The sequence below is a fragment of the Pleurodeles waltl genome, chromosome 4_1 (assembly GCF_031143425.1).
Source record: "Pleurodeles waltl isolate 20211129_DDA chromosome 4_1, aPleWal1.hap1.20221129, whole genome shotgun sequence".
Classification (NCBI taxonomy): domain Eukaryota; kingdom Metazoa; phylum Chordata; class Amphibia; order Caudata; family Salamandridae; genus Pleurodeles; species Pleurodeles waltl.
This window is the reverse complement of record NC_090442.1, coordinates 762,411,123-762,435,940: the sequence shown is the minus strand read 5'-3', so window position 1 is coordinate 762,435,940 and position 24,818 is coordinate 762,411,123.

Genomic DNA, 24,818 nt, shown 5'->3' with positions numbered 1-24,818 from the left:
AACTTTAGACATGCAAGCAGAAAAACTGGGCCGAGTTTCATTCATTGATGTTTTCAGCAATGGACATAATCAACTGAGAGACCTCAGTGTTGGAGACTACACTGAAGTCCGGTGATCTGATGATTTACACCATGGGGATTTTCTAAATGTTAAAAAGGGTTAGGCTTAAGGAGGAGCACTGAGGGACTCTGCACATTATCTTGATTGATTCTGAGACACATAGTGGACGCCAGAGAGACATCTGTTGGAGAAGAAAGATTTAAACCATTTGAGGGCATCAAGAAATACACCATAGTTGTTCCGTATTCCTACTTTTTGCCCTGAGCTGTATCCTCAGCACAGCACTTTATGCCATTCAAAATTACTACTTTTCTACCATTCTTAAAAATAACTTTCCTTAAAATATCAAGGACTGGAGGCGGAATACTAAATGAGCCTCCTTGAATATTTGATTGATAGAAAAATTGTGTAGTATGACAAATTCGGTCTGTGATAATTTCAGATTTGAACATATTCTTGTCTATCTTGAGAACATCACCATACTAATTCAAGGCGTTTGCAGTGATTTTTTAACTCCCTTAATTCCTGAGTGTACCATTTCATGGAAGAGGATTTACGAGTGAAGGTGTGCACTGTAAAGGGGGTGATAGGGGGTGGGGAGCAGCAATAGAGTCAAGAGCCTTCGAAATTAGATTGTTAGAACTATTTAAGGCTGTAAGAGAGTTGGAGGCATTGCTGAATTACAATCCAGTACAATGTTAGTGTGTCTTTGCTGCGGGTGCCATTTTAAAGCCAAGAAAAGGTGGAAGCAAGCAATAACAAAGGCCCCATCCAGTGAAACCAGGCAGGTATCTGTCAGACAAAAAAGTGGAGATGTAAAATAAATACTGCCAAAATAAATAACAAACATAAAAATGGCAACTAAAAGAAATCTCAAGGCCAGGTAACCTTGGGGACGTTACAAGCAAGTGAATAAAATAAATAAAACACAAGCTAAAACAGGTGTGGTTTGATGACGGAAGGGAGCATATGGTCTTCCCCATGCAGAGGGATCCAATCCATTTTGCTGAAATGTTTTGAATTTCAGCAGAACTTATGACCAGAAGAATTTCAGTAAAACGTGAATGGCTGATGGTGTTTTACAATGGGAGAAATTCTGAAAGTCAAAGATCTAGGAAATTGGGATGCACTGGCAGATACACACTGCTGAGGATCTATGTTATTTCACAGAGTCCAACTATATCTATAACTGTGTCAATAAATCAATTTATTTTACTTTTTTCTCATCTAACATTTGGAAGTGTGTAACATGAAGTCAGTTTTATAGAGTTCAATTTCACATACTTTTAAAAAATGAAACGGTGGCAATAATAAATACAGTTTACTGGAACATAACAGAAGTGCTAGAGGTGACAAATAAAATAAAATAAGGAATGGCTCACAATAGAGTTAGTCCTCAGTCACTACTACGGCTTTTTTCAGTGCCCCCACTCCTACTAATACTACTAAACCTACAACTCCTGCTACTTTATTTAGTATTACTGCTAGCACAATAATACACAATACAACTTCAAGGATGAGTAATATAAGCACTACCTCTGGTAGTTACTACTACTTCTAATAGTATTACTACTACTTGGTCACTACTCCACACTGAGAAAGTTGAATTATTTTTTTCAATGCCGTAACACAATAATGTTATTGTAAATAAGTCAGTGCTCATCCAGGCCTTAGGAAGAAACTCTGTAAAAGTAATGGAAATCTGGAATGGGTTAGCAGTAGATGCTCACTGCTATAGAGGGGGAGAGTCTCTCGCTTTATATAGTAATATTTCACTTTGCTTGTTTTGCTGAATACTGTTACTGTTTGTTTCTGAATTGTAATGTTGTTTTATAATAATGCAAAGGACACATGTACTCTAGTAAGTCTGCTAAATTTCATGTATTTTAATGCACTGAAGACATTTTATTTTGTGTTGTACAATTGCACATTTTCTGTAATAAGTGTAGCCTCATTTTTAGGATTGGCACCAAGAAGTGTGAATTTTATAAAGTAAGGAAGTCAGTGCTTGTTTGTGTCTTCTGTATCTAGTTGTGAGATGACCCTGCCATCTGCTCACTACATAGATTTATTCAATAACAGTATTGATCACATGCTCTTGTTTCCAGACACCTGTATTGAGAAAAAAACTACATAAGAGTAACTAAGAATTTATGGAGTTTAGCATGATATGCTCCAACCGATTGAGGGAAGAAGCTCAGGTTTGTTGAAAGACAATTACTGCACATTGTTTTTGCTTGGATACTGGCTATTTTTGCATTAAAGGTGTGTTAAACTTTTAGAATTCCTCCAGGTGTGGTGTTTTTTTTTACAATTCTCTACTGCAAACTGTAGTGCTGTTAATACTAATTTTAAAAACTCTAAGGCTATCACTTCTGTTATTACCATAGCTAGTGTTACTACTATTTCTCTGACAAATACAACTACTACTGGTAGTACTACTACTACTGCCACTAAGGGCACACTACTATTTCTATCACAAAAGGATATCTCTGATCCTCCACCTTCATGTGCCTCTTTCTGCTTAAATGTAGATAAGGACACAGCAACCTTTGCAGGTCAGGCTCTAGGCCATACGTATACATCTCATAACTCTTTGGTTGCTCAGTTCTGGACAATCACGGTTGCCTACCCCATTCTGACAGATTGCTTAGAGGAAGGCCCAGCAATTGCCTGTCTCATTTTTGTTCTTTACTGTACGTTCCCGTTCTTTCCTAGAGGGTCTAGGCTGTTGAACTCCTGCTGCTCTGTCCTCTTTCCAAGATTTACCTTATGGTGCGCCTTATGGATCTTCCCTGAGCCCTATGCTATTTATGTCTATATGACTCCCAGGGTCATTTTGACTGGAGGCCATGTGTTATATTCCATTTTTAAATAATTATAATATATGTTATCGAGTTACGTTGTTATAGGTAGACTCATTGTAAGTACAGGTTAAGACTTTGTTTTCAGTAGCATCACACTTCACTATGAGAACCGTTTAGAATAAAGAACCTAGAGAAGGAGATCTCTAGTGGCTGCAGAGATGGATGGTCTGTTTGAAGCTGTGCTGCCAATAAATCCATCGTATTTACATATACTCTGGACTGAAAACTCTTAATTAGCAACCAATTTTGTGACGAGGACCAGGAGTGTACCTGTCATCACCTTTGACTGCAGCACAGGAACGGTGACATTTATGGAAAATATTTTCTTGGGTTTTCAAGCGCGCCCCTATATAACTTCTGGAGACTTAAGGAACTTTTTCTGCATGAGTTTATTTGCTTTCTGCTGGCATCTGGGATACTATTTTTGGACAGTGCAATTTTAGCAAAGTACATATTTAAAGCTATCTCCACGCACCCTTCAGCATTCTTGAACATTCAATTACAAGCTACTGTGTGCCGCCGGTGGTTACCACATCATTGTTTAAACTCCCAGAGGCATGTGCTGCCTGTGTGTGCGATCTGTCTCATGTCCACAAATTGGGGGCTTGTACTGCCTTTGCAAGCCTTTGCCATTACAGGAAGCTACTTCAGGCTATGTATAGGGCATCGTGTTTTCATCAGAACATTTCACGCCTTTTTTTTCAAGATGCACACTTTGAAATAATACGGGAAACTGCTCTGAACTGCTCCATATGTTTGCCCCTGGATATAAATACCTCACAGCAGTTTGCCCATATTTCATTAAAGATTCTAATACTGTTTGAGGAGAGATGGTATATGGAATGCCTTACTGTCGTAAAGTGTTAATCTACACTAAAAAAAAGGACTGACATTAACCATAACCATCAACAGAGGACTGTGTTGTTGTAAATAGAAATAAAGTTAGGACAAACGCTTCTACTGTATCTATTCACATTTGGACAATTGCGCCTACCTTATTTATGTTAATTATTTATTTTATTAATAACAGTGATAGATTGTTCCTTTCAGGACTGATAAGGAGTTAGACAATGGTGGCTACTTTTATTTTGTTCATTTTTTATTTTTAGTGACAACTATGAAATTTAATTTAAAGTTGATAGTAGTTTAAAGGAGAAACATGCAGTTTGATCCCCCGGCCAGGTTTTTACAAAACAAGCAGGAACCTGTAATACTAGGTGTAAGATGGAAGGAAGAATTCATAATTTATCTGAAGGCTATTGATGGCAGAATGAATGAGTGCTGAGAGTAAGAAAAGCATACTATTGCATTGTTTAGGGTAAGAAGACCAAGATGTGTTTAGAACTTTACTGCAAGTAGAAGGGCAAGGGGACATTGACGTGTACCAGGAAGCATTAATAAGAATGGAACTAATATTAAAACCTACCACCAGTATTCCATTAAACAGGTTCAAATTGTATACAAGATCGCAAAAAGAAGGAGAATCACTTGATGAATTTCTCACTGCATTGAGAGCACTTTGTATGTTATGTAATTTTGAGCACATGACAGATGAAATGATCAGAGATCAGATTGTGGTACATGTAAGAGTAACAAAAATATAGGAACAGTTATGGGTCATGGGTGACCCTAAATTACAAGATGCTGTTGCTACTGCAAAAGCTTTGGAACAATCAGATAAGTGGATGACCTCAGTGGCAAACAAAAATTGTGGTAGTGAAGATGGTTTGTACTGTTAACCATTCTGAAAGTGTATATAGTGTGACTGTACACGGTTTCAAAACTCTAATAAGAAAGGGAAAAAACTATTGCATGTTATAGATGTGGCAGTACCAGCCTTATTGCTTCATTTGCCCAGTGTCCTGCAATTGGGAAATAATTTAATAAATGCGCCCAGGTAGCATACTTTGCCTGTGTATGCATGGTTCTAAAACAGAGTAATGTACATCCGAGAGGAAAGGTATCTTGTGTTGAAGAAGGTAGGGAGCAAAACAAACAATATAATTGAGGCAAAATGGAGGAGTGCAGTGAAGGAGTGTTTTTATCCATTAGAGATTTTACCACTAGTGAAGAGGAACATGTAATCAAAAGTCACCCTAAGTGTGCAGTAAACGTTTTGAATGTTGACCTGGAGCTCATAGCTGATTCGGGTTCCCCATGGACTATCATCACTAGAAAATATTTCCTTGGAATAAAAAATTTCCAAGGTGTTAGACATCCATCAGTTAATGCAATCCGACATCATAGCTGAGAGCTTTGATGGATCCACCATTGATATTGTGGGATATCAGTCAGTTGATTTGGAATTCAAAGGTAGAGTGGCTCAGGTCAAGTTGTATATAGCTGAAAAGGGTGTGAATGTCCTTGGGCAGCGGGATCAGTAGAAAGTGGGCATAATCCTTAATCCCAGTAATAAAGAACCGGTGTTGTTGGTTGCGGACAGTAGTGAAGGAGAAAATGTGATTTTACAGTTTCCAAAAGTATTAACAGATAGGTGAAGCAAATTGACAGGTTACTCCGACAGGATGAAAATGAAAGATGGCGTAACTCAGGTGAAACAAAAATTGAGAAATGTTCCTGTTAATGTTAGGGAAAAGTTAAAGGAACTGTTAGATGAAATCAGGAAAGAGGATATTGATATTATTATAGATGAAATTGAGTCCTCGGAATGTGTATCTCCTATAGTTTTGGCAAGTAAAGGAGTTAACTTTTTTAGACTATGGGGCTCATTATGGGTCTGGCGGTCACTAGACCGGTAGGCTCGCACATGGGGGTCGGAACGCCACCAATGCGGCGGTCCGACTGCCACATTACAACCCTGGCAGTCGGGCGCCAGGGAAACCGCAAGCTCTGCTAGGATCAGAGATCCTGGCAGTCTGGTGGTGGTCCTAATCTGCCAGGGCAGTGCTGCCCTGGGGATTACTACCACCTTCTCTGCCAGCAGTTTCATGGCGGTACCTCTGCTATGAAAATGCTCTTGGAGAAAGGGTACAGGGGGCCCCAGAGGGGCCCCTGCACTGCCCATGCACTTGGAATGGGTAGTGTAGGGTCCCCACCTTGCCAGCACCATCGCAATGTTCACTGTCTGCTTTGCTGCTGGTGAACCCTGCTCTCTAAAGCATTGCCACCAGCTCAATTATTAGCCAGAGACAATGCTGTAGGCTGCTTCCCACTAGGCCAGTGGGCAGAAACTCAGGTTGGGGCTGGCGGGGGTGTAGCCACTATGGCGGCAACCTCCCCAGCCGAAGATCGGTGGACGGCGTCAACCGTCCGTTGAACTCATAATCAGCCTCTATGTCTTAACTTGAGAGCTGTAAATTACAGTCTTTTTTGTGGATTGTCATCCCCTGCTAAACATTAATGAGGTTGTATGAATGTTGGAGGGACCAGTGGTATTTTCCACTCTTGATTTAAGATTTGCACATGACCAAATTGAATTGATGGAGGATTCCAAACACTTTACTGCTTTCCTTACACTATCGTGGCTATACCAGTTCAAGAGGATACCTTTTGGTTTAGCCTCAGAGGCGTCAGTGTTCCAAAGGGCAATGTACCTCATCTTTAAGTTTATCTACACGTTTGTTAAGTGTTTTCAGGATGATATCCTCATATTTTCAAGGGATCATCTTGAACACATATCATCTCAGAGAAGTGTGCAGAACGTTGAAAGAGCATGGGTTAACCTTAAAAAGAAAGAAATGTTAACTACTTTGTAGTTCTGTGGAGTATTTAGGACACACATTGTCTGGTGATGGAGTGGTGCCTGAAAACCCTTCAGTTGATGCAATTGTAAAAGCACCAGCATCAGATACCAAAAAAGTTGCTTTTTTCCCAGGCATGTGTGTGTATTATAGTAAATTCATGAGAGATTTTATGACCAAGATTTGACAAGGAAAGATGTGGTATTTAACTGGACGAGGAGAAACAGCAGCAAGCATTTCAAAGAATCGAAAATGGTATTGAATGTCCCAGGCGGAAACCTTTTTGTATGGGAAAAGAATACTTAATTATGGTAAATGCAAGTTTGTAGAGTGGAATGTGGCCTTTGCATCAAGAACCCTAAATGACACTGAAAGAAGATATGCAGTCATTGAAAAAGAGTTGTTGGCGTGTGTTAGGACGGCTAAGTATTTTTGCAATTACATATGGAGATCTTATTTTCTTTTAAGAACTGATCATAAGCTACGGGTGAATATTTTGTCACAAGGGGGTGGATGGAATGCTACGGCTTGGATTGCAAGACTTACCTCAAGGTTGCAAGAGTATAGATTTAAAGTAGAATATGTGCCAGGGAATAATAATATCACAGCTGATTGCCTTTCCAGATTGCCGTGTAGCAATGGAAATTATTACAATGTGGTGGAGAGTGAAATTAAAGGCAATGATGGAAAGTTATGGATGGAAAGTGAAATCAGAGATGAGTTTTGGCAAGAAGTTAAGAAGTATGTTGTAAAAGGCTGAACAAGGAACGAAAACATTTCTCCTGAGATTTTACTGTTCTGGAAGATTTCAGGGAAGTTAGAGCTGCAGGGAGGAGTGCTTTTTAAAGATGGCAAGTGTGTTCCCTCTGCTATGATGAAGGGTGGGGTTCTTCAGTGGGCTCACAAAGAACATCTGGGAATGTCCTCCATGAAGAGACTTATTAGGGGATTGTTTTGGAGGCCAGGCTTAGATAGGAAAGTTGGTGGGGTGGTAAGAGAATATAATGACTGTGTTAGAGGAGAAAGGACACTTAGAGTGGCTCCAGTACCATTGAAACCTGTGAAATGGCCAGAATGTCCATGCCCGAAAGTTGCTTTGGACATTTCAGGACCATTTTATTCTTTGCCACAAGATGCTAGGTTTGCTTTGGTACTCATGGACTACCATTTGAAGTGGCCTGAGATTAAGTTTGTAGTGAAAATTACTACCAGTTTTCTCATTGAGTTTTTCAAAGAAATTGTTTCAGGAGAATGTTACTCTGATGTGTTAATAACGGATAATGGGGTTCAAGTGAAGTCAAAGGATATGGAGGATTTCCTCAAGCATTGTAAGATTTAAAATATCACCACAGCCTTGCATGAACCTCAAGAAAATGGACAGGTGGAGAGGATTGTACTGAAGGACTTGTTGGTAGATGTGCAGAAATTTGGTAGTGAATGGAAGAACATCTTGAGAGAAGAACTGTGGTTATACTGTATAAAACCTCACACTGTCACTGAGGTTAGTCCTTTCAAATTGTTAAAAGGAAGAAATACCATATCTCAACGGTGTCTGTGGTGGATCAAGAAGAAGTGTGTAAAGAAGAGTGATGCTGTGAATATTAATTGTTTGGCCTGGAAAGAGGAGGAGAAGCAAAATAAGGTGAATAAATGGTATGACTCTAAGTTGAGAATGAAAGAACCCAAGTTTGAAGTGGGTGATTGAGTGAGAATCAGATTACCGAGAATATGAATGAAAGGTACACTGAAGTATAGCAAAGACACAAATAGTGTGATCACACACAGGATAGGAAAGTATGAAATGTCAGACATGTAGCAGAGACTAAGGAGATGATGATGGAAGGGAGAAGGGAATTGGAGGAAAGTTCTCTGATCAGGATTGTGAAATCTAAATGGTATGAAGGATGTACAGCTGAAGAGCAAAGAGAGGACAGTGCTGAGTTGGTAATGAATGAGGAAATGATTTCTTGTGATTCGGTGGCATCAAGAGTAAAAGGGACACATTGGGTGAGACATACCCCTGGAATGCCGATTTTGTATCATGAGTAGCTCTTCATTTTTAGGGAGGAGGATGTGTTATATTCTTTGTTTAAGTAATTATAATATATGTCATCCAGTTCTTTTGTTATAGGTAGACTCATTGTAAGTACAGTTTAAGACTTTGTTTTTAATTGTATCGCGCTGCACTACGACATCTGTTTAGTATATAGAACCTAGGGAAGAGATCTCTAACAGCTGCAGGAGGCGGATGGTCTTTTTGGTGCCGTGCTGGAGATAAATCCATCTTATTTACATATACTCTGGACTGTAAATGCTTTAAATGCAACACCATGTCCTCCAATGATAATGGTATTTTGATGACAATGATCTAATTTTTCAGTTCGAGAGACTTTTTTGCGACTCTCACCTTTGTTTTCAAAACTCTTTCATACTGGATCTATACTGTCACCCTAAATGTAATATACCTCTCACTATACTTATCTTTTGCAATTCACTTGGCAGCTTAGCTCAATTGTATTGATACTTTTTCAAGAGAACAAAAGCACAATCAGGTTTCATATATGACAAAAAACTGTCCTTCCTGCAATTTGATGGCCTCTTGCTCCTTTTCCTGCGGACTCTGCAACATTTTTCCTCTTAGTTGACTAACAAGTCTATCTCCCCCAAGCAGTCACCTCCTCCAAAGCAAACTATGAAAATATTATCTTTCTAGGTCTTCCTAAATATTTCTTTCCTCCTTTGCTGCATTCAAAACATAGCAGATAGAGTAGTCTTAGAAATCCTCGAAGAGAACATATCTGTCACCATCTTGATTCCTTTCACTGCCTTGTCGTACGGAAGAAGGTTATTTATAAAAGCCTCTGCATCATGTCGGCCTCGTTTTTATGTGCCAAAGGCTTCTGTATACACTCTTCTGTCTAAAATGTGTGTTATGATCAAGCCTATCGTTTGGTCGTCTCTGGGGTCCATCAGACTAGGCCTGAAGCAAATGTTTCTCCCACGTAATTAGCAATATGGGGACTTCCATTGCTCATTCTTTACACTGCCTCACCAAACATCTGGCCATTCGTAAAGCTTTAAAAACGTGCCTAATTCACACCGCACTCTAAGTGGCTTGTCTCACTCTCTTTGGCACTGGGAAAGCTGTAGACGTTGCTGAGCGCTCTGTGGGTTGGTTGTTTTAATTTCTTCATTCAATGGTGATCTAGCTACAGATAATAGTACTACGCCTTTGCAATTCGCAGTGTATCTCTCATATCTGCATTAACCACAGATAATGCAAAAAAAGCTGGTGTCATTGCCATTACCACTGATAACAGTACATCTCTTAATTGCCTTACCTGGGCCAGTAATTTTAGCGTGGGTGGGCACAAACGCACACATACACCCTCACTCATACCTGTGCATTCACACATGTGCACATACCTATTTTTCCCCCAAGTTATGTACTTTTGCATTTATATTATTTCGTCCCAAACATCAGTTTCTTGCACATCCAGTCCGCCACAAAATTATCCTTTCAAATGATTTTATAAAATGCATGCTTTCGACTATTCAGTTAGAAGTTCTTAATAAAAGCACTGTTTGTCTAAATGAAAGGTTTTATGTAAAGGGTTTTTGTTACTGAAATAAAAACACGTAAAAATGCTTACATGTTTTCAGTAAATAGGTAGCGCTTATTTAAAACATCAGCGTAATATTTTCACAGCTAAAATATGGAAATAATTTAAGATGCAGTAATGAACAATAACACCGGAGAGCCCTTGCCTGCCCCCCTTCTACATTCCGAAATGTCCCTTTACTCAAGCATCTATTCACTTTCTCTGAAAAAGTTCCACAGCATAATAATCGTTTCGTTTTAAACTATGTGTTATACATCTTAAACTGTTTTAAAAGATTTTAGTTGTGCTGAATAAACGTAAATTATATTGATTATGCAACAGAGTGCATTTTCTTCATGATGTTGTTTTTAATTACATCCTCACTATAAACTGTAAATTGTTAAACGTATCCATTGTTTTCATACTAAGTATTCTGATATTGAAGTGAATGGGTTTAACTCCATAGGTCAATACTCGCTAATGTGTGAAACTGCATGAGTTTGGCACTGAATGACTTTTATATACTAAGGCCCATAATTATACTTTGTTTGTGCCGCATTTGCGTCGTTTTTTTACGCAAAAGCGGCATGAACTTACAAAATACAATTATATTTTGTGTTTGCGCTGCTTTTGCGTCAAAATATGACGCAAATGCACAGCAAAAAAAGTATAAATATGGGCCTAAGTGTGTAGTCTATTGAAAGAAACAGTGCCCTGGGAATTACTTCTGACTGTAACCAAATCCCAAGTCTTAAGAAAGGAGAGCTACTTTTGCTATGACTAGTTATCCCTTGACCAAGAAGGAAGGTAGTATCACAAGAGCATAATTCCCCTCAGCAGATACTTTGTATGTCTCCTCATGTTGTGCTTGAAAGCGTGGAGTTGGCTGAATGTGCTGTATGCTGTAAAGTTCTGCTCAGCACTGATCTGCTCACATCTGGAGGGGTCATGAGCACAGCTATTAATGTAACACAGATAATCACCCTGTCCTGCTTGCCAACCCTCCAAGGCAAGATCTGCTCAGCTGCAGATTGCTTCTGTAAGCCCCAGCGGCTGCTTTTCCACCATTTCCTCACCCCACCCTCCTCAAAAAATTAAAACAAGAAAGAAAGTAGAAGCTAAGTTAATTTCCAGTAAATGCGAAGCCCAGATTTATTCCTGGCCTGATATCAGATGATGAAAGCTTTATTTCTTTCATTTCGCAGCAGGAGGGCGGTAATAACAGATGCATAAACGTCTCCTTGGAAAGTCTGGATCCTGACGGGAACTGGGGGTTGCCTGTAGCTGGCATAGAGTGCTTCAACCGTTGCAAAAGAATACCACATCTGATGGCGCCAGAGGCTCTTAACCGCAGAAATTTAATTTATTTTTGACCGTTTCCAGTTGTTGATCCCCAGCCTACTCTAGTGAATCAAGGGTGCCTTGATGATGTTGTAACTTGCACACAGCATTATGTGGATTTATTAAACCAGACACGTGCTTGAACTGCCTCATGATCTGTATATGCAATATGCAGGGCGTCTGTTAGTTATTTTAGTACCAGTATAGCACAGCGTTAGATTAAATAATTTATGGAGTGCTATAAGTAGACTATAGAAGTTAAAGCTATTTTCAGTGCATTTCTTGGGAGTAATTCAGAGATGGATTACATGAGTTTTGAGGGCCTGAAGGATCCCATGAGCTATAACTGAAGGAAATAAATGACACCCGTTAGGGAGTAAAAGACCATCCTTAGCTAGGGTACATTTTCTTCTCACACCCCTTGGTCAAAGCCAATGTGTCATTCAGACAGGACTTTGCCTGAATGACAGGCAGGTCCCTGTACTTGGGAATGATGGCTTGTCTCTTCTATCTTTGATCCAAAATACTGTAGTCTAACTCATGACTGGAATCCCCCTTAATGGCAACATGACCTAACAAATCTGTGCACTGTATTGGTTGTCCATTGAACAGAGGGTTCAACCCAAGACCCTTGCATTCACTTGTTTTGATTTTTTTTTGCATGGGTTAGTAAGCTTTGGGGTAGCCACCAGACCTCTTCTTGTGGTTTGCCCATCAGAAACTGTTTTGTGTGTCTTGTGTTTATTGTTTTCTAAAGTCAAGAAGGCTGGAAGGGCCTTTGCAGTCCTGATGCTTTCTCACTAGTACAAACTGTGTTTGCTCAATTCCCACTGAGTAGCACCTTTACTAAAATAGCGCCTTTACTAAAGTGTTGTGCTGGCAGTAGATCTCATCTTGTGGTCTGTCTCTGGTTGTGTGGCAGTGTTTGGTTCAATGACCTAGGATCTGTGTTTGGTGTTGAAGAGGTCTGCTAGAGTGATTTTACCAGTTGCTTCCGAATCTCCAAAGCCCTTTGTTTTTCAGTAGGAGATAGTCTATGCCTAGTGTTGCTGGCTGTTTTGCATTTTTAGCACAACGCTATATTGATGGATTCTGCACAGGGCAGAATCAGTATAATTGGATGACATATTGACAACAGCACTACAGTATATCACTTTGAAACTAGGTCTACAGAGAAAGAAGTGTAGCATTCAGGGAGACCGTGCATGGGTACCCCGTCCAGTGGAGGAAGCTAAGAGCAGGAAGTCTCAATTTACAAGTTGCACTCACTTCTTATGGTTTCAGATATTCAGTGGACTGGGGGCCATCGAGGACGTCCGGTAAACTGCCTGAGCCAGCGGCACGGTCATAGGCAAATCCCCACATGATGCAGGTGGGGTGGGGTGTCTCTTGGTCTGAGGTATGTCACTAGTGGCTCCCAGATGTCTACCAGGCGGGAGTTTGGTGGTAGTAGGTACCAGTATGTGAATAGTTTTTCTTGGCAGTAGGCCGCATCTTGCAGCCAGGTGTCGGCCTTGGGTACTGTCATCTGCCCCAGGACATAGCAACTCATCATTTGGCTAAGAGTAGGAGCATAGCTGTGAGGCATCTGAGTCCATGTGGGACATCTTTGACATAGCCCAGGAGTCCAAATAGCAGGGTTTGTGGGAGCAGATGGCGTGTTATCTGGTACAGAATGGAATATACCTCGGACCAATATCCTGCCACCCACAGACATTCCCCAATGAGGTGCAGGCATGGGGCCTGTAGAGCCAAGCTTTGCAGTCAGCGCACTTCATCCACCAGCCCCATACCTAGTAGTTGTGGTGGGATGCGGTATAACTTGGGTAAGAATTTAAAATGGGCGAGGCATAACCTCTAATTAGGTGACCTCATCACAGTTTGACCACAGCATGCTGTCCATTGGGCTTCTGTGATGGGAGGCTCAATGTAAAGATCCCAGGCTGCACGAGCTGCCGAAGTACACGCTGGTGCTTTATCTTGCATTGTCGTGTATAGGTGGGATGAGGCATTTGTTAGGAGGTGTTCAAGCGCATGGACCATGGGCAGAGATGCAGGGAACATGGAGTGCACTGCACAGCAGGTAGCACGCAGCTTATGGTACAACAAGCCGTCCGGCGTGGCGGGCCTGGGGGAGTCCGCTGTCACAAAGAGGGGTATAAATTCACCATCTAGGTTAAGGTCAGCAAACGTCTGAAGTCCGTATCTGTGTGCATGCATGTGAGTGCCATTGTTTTCAAGCGCCCGTAGCTGGCGGTTCCCCGTGATAGCAATGGAGGGTGTTAAAAGGCATGGTAGGCAGATGCAAAGACGCAGGGGATTCCACGCCTACTGAACACACTTTACTCTATTTATTTCTGTTCACGTAGGCCTGAAAGGAAGATTAAATGATGTGGACAGCAGATACAGGCTCACAAAGTCCGCCCCCACCAATGTGTGGGGCTGGAAGCATTCAGGATAGAGCCAGAAAAGGAGATATAGAGCCTGAGTGCATAGGGCATAGAGATAGACATGTTGTGCAATTCGAGGCCTCCCTGCTGAAATGGTAGCATAAGCATCTCCCATGCTATCCTTGGCTGTTTCCCAGCCCAGACCAGGGACACCAAGTTTGAACGCAGGCTCTGGAGGAATTGTGAAGTGAGAGGGATTGGGATATTGAGAAACAGGTATAGGAATTTAGGTAGTATGACCATTTTTTAAATCGCAGTCCTGCCAATGAGGGACAGCGGCAGTCTATTTCATGTTGGGGTCTGCTCCTCAAGCCACATAATAGCTCTACTGTAATTGGGCCACAGAGCTCATTTATGTTGCTGCTAATCCAAATGCCCCGATAGCACACTGGCTCTGAGGTCCATTGCAATGGGTGTTCTGAGTCGAATGGCTGTGAGGGATGGTAGGATGGATTTGGCCCGATTTAAGTGGATATCAGATTAGCCACCAAATCTGATGACCTCGCGGATGAGCGGGTGTAGGTTTGTTTGAGGTTCTGTTATATACACGTACATGACACTAAGATCGTCTGGGCTGTAAAACTGAGCCCCCGGTGTGCATGATGTTACTGCAGCCAGACATCAAGTGGCTCCATTCTAATCATGAAAAGGATTAGGATAATGGGCACCTCTGTCTGGTGCTGCATGTAACTGGGAATAGGTCCAAAATCTTTCCATTTAAACTCAATCTGGCCATTGGGGAGGTATACAAAAGGTAAAGCATGTGCTCAAATCATGGGCTGAGACCAAGGCGCCCCAGGAGGGGGAAGAGAAATATCCACTCCAGCTAATCAAACACTTTTGTGGAGACCAGGAAGGTGGCTTCTGCAGCTAGCTGGAGATCCACCAAGTGCATGAGGGCAAACATCTTGTGCAGGTTATGTGCTGTAGAACATCCCAGTAGGAATCCCAATTGGTCTGAATGAACTATGTCTGTCCATAGTGGGAGCAGGTGGTTTGCCAATAATTCGGCAACGTTTTTAGTGTCTATGTTAATCATGGGGAGTTCACCAGCTTGTCAGGTTTAAGTATCGTAACGATTATCCCTTCGCGGAGTGATGTTGGAAGTTCCCTCGACGTCAGAGTGTCTTCGTACATTGCTAAGGGGTGAGGGATCAGGAGGCTGGCATATTCGTTATAGAAGGACACAGTAAGTCCATCTAGGCTGGATGCTTTATCGCTAGGGAGGCTCTGTATGACTTGGAGCACCTCCTCCTCAGTAAAGGGGGAGTCTAAGTAGAGTCGAAGGGCCTGGTCAAGCAAGAGCAACTGAATGGCTGTCAAGTCCTTCCCACACAACACCGGGGTAGCACTGTAGAGTCTAGTATAGAAGGTGGTCATGGTGTGGAGGAGGCCAGCAGGGGTGGATTGCAATTCCTGCTGTTCATCAATTAGTTCAACCACTTAGTCCAAGGCACATGGCCTGTGTAGCGGTTAGCTAGGGTCTTCCCGGGACAGTCCTCCTCGCCACAAGGATGCACAGTCGCTTCCCGAGTCAGATACCTTATTTCCCACATGGCCTCTTCATTGTATTCTGAGAGTTTTTTGTGGATCCTCGCCATGGTAGAGGCACTTTTAGTAGCAAAGTATTACAATTCAAGAGACTTAAGGTCCCCCTCAAGTTTTATTATTTGCGCTGAGATTGCTTTGAGAATGCCCGCCTGTTTTGCGATGCTAACACTCAGTATAACTACTTTAAAAGTCTCCCACAACATCAAAGGGGAGGAGACAGACCCCATATTGCTGGTGAAGTAGTCAACAATTGCAGCTCGGACCTCATCCCTAAAGACTGAGTCGCACAGTGCCCCTGGGGCTAAAAACCATGTGAAGGCCCTTGAGGCAGTTAAGGGCAGGGATAGTTCCAGTACCATAGGTGCGTGGTCAGAGATTGTACAGGGTAGGTGCAACACTGATATGGTCCAGGCGAGGCTATCTCATGTAAGTAGTCAATAGTCTATTTGCAGCCAAGCGCCATGTGCAGTCATGCTACAGGTGCCCTCTCCACTGTGTGCATGTTTTAGCTGCGAAACACCTGTCAGGCAATTATCCCTCATTAGGGTGTGGAGCTGCGCCACAGCGTTTGGATTAGGTCAGTACGGGGCACCAGAGTGGTCCACATCAGGGTCAACTACTACATTGAAATCACCCCCCCCCCCAATTACCACAACCTGTCCTGGGCCGGCTATTATCCATCACATATCTGAGAATAATTCCAGGCTGTCAAAGTGTGGACCTAAGTTCGAGACAAGAATAACTGGCTTGTGTTGCCAAGGGAGACCCTTACTCAGGAGTATAGCAGTACCTTGAGCGTAGAGTAGAGGGATATGTTTCCGCACACCATCCTTTATATAGACTGGAGGCCATCCACTGAGTGAGGTGGAGTTCTTGGAGAAAACAAATATCTATGTGGTGCCTCTTGAGTTACACATCAGTCTGGCCTTCCACTGCTGTTTCAGTCTGAGAATTTTCCATGTCAGGCTTCTAGTTGTTGTTGTCCCACTTTTGAGGGGTAATGGCGTGCAATGATGAATGTCAGCTGAACAAAGCCAAAAAGCACACGTGGTGTAGTCACATGTGCTTGCTTTGCCAAGTGTGGTAAAGACAATGTCATGCCAAGGAATAAGAAACCAGGGATGGAATAATAAAAACACAAACTGTACAACCCAAACCTCCCCCAACCACACTTCAGCCAGGGAACACTGTTAAACTCACCCTACCCACCCACACCAACAACCCAACAACAGTGTTCCACAATGGGAATCATCCCTGGAGGCATCAGAGAGACAGTCCGCAAACATGGTTTGCAGCATTGTTTCTATAAGTCTTTCAATCTGTCTATCGTGGTAGATTCTGGGACTCCTATGATACAGAGGTAATTTTGCAATGATCACGCATCCAAATCTTTGTTTTTCTGGTCAGTGATCTCCAGGACTTTGTCCATGCAGAGCAGGTGCTCGCTGGCAGCCATTTGGGTGTCATCCACATCAGAGACGTGTGCCTTGGTCTTAGTGATCTTCGTGTTTGGCCACTCTGACCTTCATTCCAGTCAAGGCAGCTGGTTAGATGATCAATCTTAGCATGGATGACGTGCAGGCTGTTTTTAACATCTAGAAGAATCTCTTTTAGGCCTGGTTCTTGCAGGGAGGTGCTACAGGGTCACCCCTGGGGGTTGTCAGTAGCTTTGTCTCCATCCTTGTGGCGCGCCTGCCTCTTGCCCTTGAAGGCCTACTTGGTCTGGTGTGCTTCTATCTTCCCCTTGATTCCCCCATCGGTGAGCAGGGCCGAGGGGATCAGGAGCACCAAGGTGCCCCGAGCACACCCAGTGGGTTAGTAGAGCTGAGGTGATCAGAGCGGGGCACCCACCGCCCACCACAGTGCAAATGACCATGAAGTGTCACCACCACAAGAGATGTTCAGCAGCACCACTAGGCATTGCCAAACAACTCTGCAACCAGGGTGGCATGAGCAGGCCTATGTGGTCATGAAAGGAGGGGGGCTCAGACCGGTATGGTGATGGGGCCAGTAGGCGTCTGGCCCGGGTGGTTCACACCATACTTAGGCCCACATTTATGCCTTTTTAGCACCGCATTTGCGCCGCTTTTTAACGGAAAAGCGGCGCAAACTTACAGAATACAATTGTATTTTGTAAGTTTGCACTGCTTTTGCGTCAAAAAGCGGCGTTAAAAAGTATAAATATGGCCCTTAGCACTCAAGGATAGCAGGTAGTGTCTAGGTGAGTATCATTGGTGAGCAGTGGCATAAGTGTGCAACAGTTGTCCCTGGCCCCACCACACCCCAGTAATTGTTGTAGATAGATGGGAGGCACGGGCAGGCCAGTGCACCAAGGAAAGAGACTATAAGCTGAGGGGGAGGCTCACCCCTGGAGGTAATCTGTACAATGGAGTCCACTGTACGCAAAGGGGTCCCATTCCCCCTAATTCCAGTGCATATCCAGTCTAGCTGTGCTAGTTGAAGCCCTCACTCAGCAGTGTGGGGCCCTGGAGTGTGCAGCAACAGGTGCAGCCTATGGGCCCCTGGGGGGACGAGCTGATTGTTTGCACCTGTGCTCTTTGGTGCAGTTGGGCTTTTGTTTATGGGGTTTGGTCCACAGGGTCCCCGGCAGCACCTGCAGTGGGCAATGTCACAGCCCACCTCAGTCCTCGCACGCATCAAGGCCTGGTGCACCAGCAAGACAAGGCACACTCAGCTGAGGGATGCCCCGTACCACCACTGTCTCCTAGCTTGAGCAGTGTAGGTGCATGCTCTCCTTGGCCCTTTGATTTCTCACAGCCTGCGGGTGTCAGGCTGCAATGACATCACACTGCAGCCGGTCGCAGCAACAGTCCACCCCTCCAGGGGCCAAGTGTGCTGCACTGGGGTGTGTGCCCGGACCTCAGCTGTCCCCACAGTGAGGTGCAGATTGTGTCAGCAGTAGCTGTGGCTACCAGGCCACAGCTTGGGCCACATCACCACCCCCGGGAGCCTTTGCTAACCTCCTACGTGCACATCGCTGAACCAGGAAGCTCCCTAGGGACTGCCAGCGGCTGCCAAGGTACAAGAACAATGTCTGTAGGGCGTGTGGTTTACCAACAAGCTCACTGCGGCTTCACAAACCTCCCGGCCCGACAGGTTCAACCTTGCATATGTGCTGCGTGGTGGCTGCAGTCTAGACCCCAATGTCGGCTGTCGAGTTGCAGCATTTTTGGCTGTCAAACTGCCCAAATGATGTCTCATGCAGCTTCTTCCCTGCTTACTGATGCAACCTAGGAAGGAAGGCTTCCCATCAGGCTCTGTGACTGAAGACAAATGCCAGATTGTAACATCGAACGACAGAGCCCTGCTAGGCAGCAGCCATCTTGCTGCCATTCTCCTTACTGATCCTCCTAAACTGATAACGTTGTTGGTATGGCTGACACTGGGGCAAATGCACTGCAAAATATCTCATCACAGCTACACAAAGCCATCACTCCCTTGTAAGATGGCCTCTGCCAACCCTCTTCAGATGAGGGAATGAACACCTCTGTCAATGTATGAATCTCCTTCAATAATTGGCAAGGCACAAGTTCTGAAAAAAAGTTAGGGTACTAATTAGCATAGGCAATGTGCATGGGTAGTGTACAATGAGGTCATGTGAGGTGCTGTCCAGAAAGTGATTTTACTGTCCTATCATGCCGCTCACTTTAAAGGGAATGGACCATTCATCCAGTCAAAACTCAGATGCAGTGTTTGCGCTTTCCAGGATATAGAAATGTCTACTTAAACCTCAAATACATTGAGATTTACTTGTTTTCAGAGAATGTAAAGCAGTTTATATTTCCCTTTAAAAAGTGATACATGAACTTACATTAAATCATATGTACAATATGAAAGGATGTTCAGACATACATACCTGCCTTGTAATTGAGATGAAATGAAATAAATGTATAGAGCGCACTATACTTAAAGGTGCCAAACCCCTATAGGGAGGCACCCTAAAGCAGTCCAAAATCCTCTCTGAGATGGCAAAGGGATCAGGGAGGAGAAAAGTTGTGTTTTCAGAAGTTTTTTTAATACAGCAAATGAGTCAGCTTCCGAGATAATGGCAGGCAGAGAATTCCACAATTTGGCAGCAGCCACCAAGATGGAACAGCCTCCCCAGAATCTAGGTACCAACACCTTCTTACGGAAAGGAGATCTGAGAAGCCTACTAGATGTATACCAATGGAAGAGAGAATTAAGTTATCTGGAACCTTCCTGAGGCAGGGCTAGTAAAACAATACAGACAGCCTTGAAGATAATCCTCGTTCTAACCATAAGCCAGTGGAGGAAACAAATCCCATCTCTGACTGAGAGATGCCTAGGAATGTTAACGATAAGTCGAGCAGCCACATTCTGAGCTCGTTTATTAAGGCAGGAAGTATTGATGTTGAGGTACAGTAAATTACAATACCCGAATGGCACAATGCATGCATAAAAGGAAAGTTCATCATCTTTTTCCTGTTTGTAAGACTGTTGTTCTTTAGTCATCATTGTACCCCTCTTTCCCTTGATCGGAACTGGTGTGTCTATCATTGCATTGTTTTTGTGTTGCAGGAATTCCCATAAGTCTGCTGGCTAGTTTTGTTGCTTTTGTTATCAACATTCAAGTGACCCCTTTCATATGTCCCACTGCTCAGTACTGGGGTTGTTTACTAGAAATTATTTCCCCCCCACTAGGTTTTTCATGACTAGTCTGCCAAGATATAGATTTTGTGCTTCCCCCGCTCGAAAGATTTATGCTTCTTCACAGCACAGAGAATATGCTGGGCTTGCTGATGTGGAAGAGCATGTTATAAAAGGTCTGGGCTCAAGTGTCTGATGCTGGTCCTATTTATGTATTATTCCTACTCTGTGGGATTCCAGTGTGGATCAAGTTAACCTTCTGCATTTTAATTAGCCTCATTCCCAGGGATTCAATGGTTATGGTTATGGTTGAGCGCACGTTCACCCAGAGGTATCATGACGCTAGTACTTGGGAGACAAAGAAAGCAAGCATCAGCAGAGACTATTTGTCAGAGCCAAAACCTTTTCTAAACAGCCACGTTTTCATTGCGCGTCTGAACGTTTCCAGTGATGGCAATGATCGAATGAGCATCGGAATAGAATTCCATGTCTTGGGGGCTAGTACTGATAATCTACATCCACCGATCCTAGCAGGGCTGGACTGGCAGTAGCGGGCATTGGGCATTTTTTATGGGACGCTGGGAGGGTGGGGGCTGGTTTTGCAGCAGTTGATGCCAGTTTTGTGACTGGGGCCGGTTTTGCAGAGGTGCTGGAATATCGGCCCCCAGTAACAGAAGCAGCAGTGCTTTGCCCTTGCCGACCCTATCACCCTCCCTCTGCTACCCGTGGGCTGCTCCGACAAATTTGCCAGGGTTGCTTTGGGTTCCCAGTCTGGCCCTGCATCCTAGCTTTGCGAAACCTTCGTGCCACTAACAAATTGGTCGTAGAGGAGTGCAAAGTTCTTATTGGAGTGCATCTAGCAATGTGCTCTGATAAAAAGTCAGAAGCTAATCCATGAATAGCCTTAAAGACTAAACAGCACACTTCAAGTTGGCTGCACTGTGTTACTGGGAGCCAAAAAAGTTGTTTTAGAAGAGGAAGAGTATGTGTCCTTTAGAGGCCTTGCACATCAATGTAGCAGCAGCATTTTGAAGGAGCTGGAGTCATCTCAGATCTCATCCTGGCATACCCAAATAAATGCTGTTAGCAGCATCTTAACAGCCACCAATAATTGCCGGTGTAATCATTTTCATGGCTCCCGAGGAAAGGTAGAATTTATTTTCTTCACTGTCCAAAGGGTAAAGACCCTTTTTGGGACTACACTTTTAATTTGGAATCTCAAAGACAACTGCCGGTCCAATAAAATGCTCAAAGGGGTACTACCAATACCAATTGAGTTTTTGTCTTCTTTCCCAGGGATCCCAGGATAGAATATATTGTATTGGTAGTTTGTGTACTCCAAATGTGTCTGCAGGTAATGGATTACCCAATTCTTTTCAGAATGTGTGTATGGATTCAGTGGGATTCATGGCATCGTTTGCCTTTCCTGTTGCCCTCTCTGTGATGGCTCCCATGTAAACTTTTGCACAATATTTCACTGGATGTATTTAGTGTGCTCATTCACTCCCTTAAGCGTTCAACATGTCTGTAATTTCCAGCGTCATAATTTCCATTGTAGTTTCCTTGTTTCAGGCCTTTGCTGTTCCTACAGTGTTTGAGAGCACGTGTTTATAATGTCCATGAAAGATCCAATTTTGGAACTTGTAAGTCCATTCTTAATTTAATTTGCAATTGACCAAAACTGTCTCATCTCGAAACTTAGCCATTTCTGCACTGTCTGAAATGCCTGTTTGTTTCACAGTACTGTTTCACTTTCAAATTAATGTGCTCTGCCTGCATGTGATGTAGGGAACTCTCTGCATTGGCGCAAAGAATGCAGTATCATTATTGGCATCATACTTGTTATAGAAACAGCCACCGCCCCATGATGTCAGTAGATTGCCATCCATCTTTTGCCGTTATTCCTTTGTGTTGTTTTTTTGCCCTGCCATTACCGCAAGGCCTTTGTCTGCTTCGTGCCATTGCACCCCAGAACCAGCCATCCTTGGTAGCTCCCCGCTACTCTGTTGGTCTGAGGGGCTTGCAAGGTGTTCCTACAAGGTTTTACTGAATGTCATTCTACATTCATGCACTGTGGTAGGTCTGTGATGCCATTTCTCCAGTTGCCCGCTGATGTGGGAGGTACTGATTTATGTGCGATATGCTCAAGATTGCCGGATATACAGGTCTTCCTAAAGTAACCTGATTCTCAGTAGTTCTCTTCCCTATCTCTTCCAAAGTGTGGTGTGTTATGTTCATACGATGAGTAAGGAGTGAAGTTCACAATTCACAAAGTTTCTGGCTCAGGCAGCCATCTTCTTCCAGCATTGACTCTGTAACATTCCCACCAGTATTTACGATTTTACAATCTTATATCTAAAGATTTTGATCACTTACATGGCCACACCTTGACCTACAAAGTGCAATACTAAAAACTTACATTTGATATGGTGCTTAGTCCCACACATTTTACCCTTTTTAAGCGCTAAATATAACAGAAACCACTATAACCCGTGATATTGCCCTCCAAAAAATTAAAGGCTTTGTTGACTTTGCCAGGTTTCACATTCATGAAGTAAGCATTTAACTCACTAAAACCTCTTAAGTCCTCTTAACCAGCACATGCTGCTTCTTTGTGAAAATAACCGCATTAATGTGATAGGTATGAACGTTCAAACAAAGCTGTGGCTTGCTTCATCACATAAGAGACCGAACATATTGTTATTTTTCATTACTGCGCACAATCTACAATTAGTACCTTCACTGCAGCACCTTTTTGATAGTCTAAGGTTTGACTTTCCACATGTTTATCATTCAGGTGATACACCTTTGACTAGTTCTTAGCCCCTCCCCTAGCACACAACCACTCACCACCCTCCCCTCACTTCATACAGCATATGTCCACATTTTGACCGTATACGGCTTCACCAGCCACGGTCCTTAGCGACCACTCACTCTTCACGGGCTAGTTTTGTCTTCTGCCTCAGTCCCCCCCTAGTCAGCCCTCGCAGAAGCAAAGCGCACGCTTCTTTCTTCCTGTTGACTCTCACGCCATAGGCAAAAAATTATTTTAGCAAGCAAGCATACCAGGCTGTTCCGGAGTGACTCGTCACATCAGGCACCACCGGCTCACTGTGGCGTTAGAGACCCTTCTATTCACCGCTTTTGGAAAATAAATGTCAAAGGAGAAAGAGGAGGTGGAAATGATGTGGGATACATATGGGACCCTCTTCTCACCTTGTTGACCCTGAAATTTCAGAGAGGTGGCGCTTTTGTTGCAAGGACAAGTGCATTGCACCATTTTCCCCTTCGGCTCTTCCCAACCCTTAACATTGCCAGCCAGAGCAGTTATCTAGTTCAGTGATTCCCAACCTGTGGTCCGGGGACCCCTGGGGGTCCTCGAAGCCTCTTCAGGGGGTCTGCGACAGCTTAGAAAATTAAATAATATCAACAGATTGGGTCCCCAGCTTTCAGTAATGTCTGGGGGGGGGGGGTCCCCGGATTACAATAATGATTTGCTGGGGGTCCCTGGGTCCCAGTAATGATAAAGTGGGGGTCTACAGAAGTCAAAAGGTTGGGAACCACTGATCTAGTTTATAGTCTTTCTGTTTGAAGTTTCACAAATTGGTGTTTGGCCCTACATGTTATATTTCACTCGCAAGGATGTTTTTAGGGGCAAATATTGACTCATAAATGGGTTCTATTTAGGTGTTTGAAGATTATCCATAGGAGAATAGCCTCACAGTCTGGCTTGGATCTGGCTCTTCTGAACCTGTATTGGACACTACTTCGCTAGAAGTTACAGTTCCGCGGAATTTTAAAGAGCTTTGGAGTAGCATATTTTATGGAGGATTTTACTTAGTCTGTCTTTTCCCTGTATTTTAGAAGCAAAATAGGCACCGCGGCTTTTTAGTCCTCATGGAAACTCCCTGACGTTCAGGGAGACTCGCTGGCGTGTATCTGATTATCTTGTCTGATATCGCTGGCACCGCGGGGTTAATCCAGTTCACAGACAGGGAACGAAGCTCCCTCAGCTGAGTGAGATCATGTCACGAGAGAGAAGGCACCGTTGCCCTCAAAGGGCCGATGGCATCATCGCCGCAGCTTGCGGCATCATGGCGAGGGACCAGCTGCAGCTGAGACCTGCCAGCCACTCCACAAACCGGCTGCAGCCAGAGGGCCTTCCGGACGGGGGGGTCTGGCAGAGGGCCGACCGGGCAGCGCCAGGCCCACCACCTCTCCTGATGCTGCTATGGTATGACTCACGCCGTGCTCGTGGGCGGGTCTGCTGCAGGCTGCCAGCCACCTCCCGGGGGCATCGGCAGTTTCCTGAAGCGCACGTGAACTTTGTTTGCTGCATGAACTGTTTGTGAAGATATTACGGATTGGAATACACCCACTGCTTGCGATTGTTAAAGAATAAATTATGTGGCTGACAGTTTTGCTCGGAAGCCAGGGGCCAGTGCTATTGAATACCAAGGCTGCGACTTGATTCCACTTCATGTCTCTTTAACTCTTTAATTCACCACCAGACACTCCCTGCCTCTTTATCTCACTCTTGCAGGCTCTTTTTTATTCTGCTTTATTGCCTCCTGTTTTCTGCTATTCTGCCATTCTCTTTCTTGATATAGATCAAAG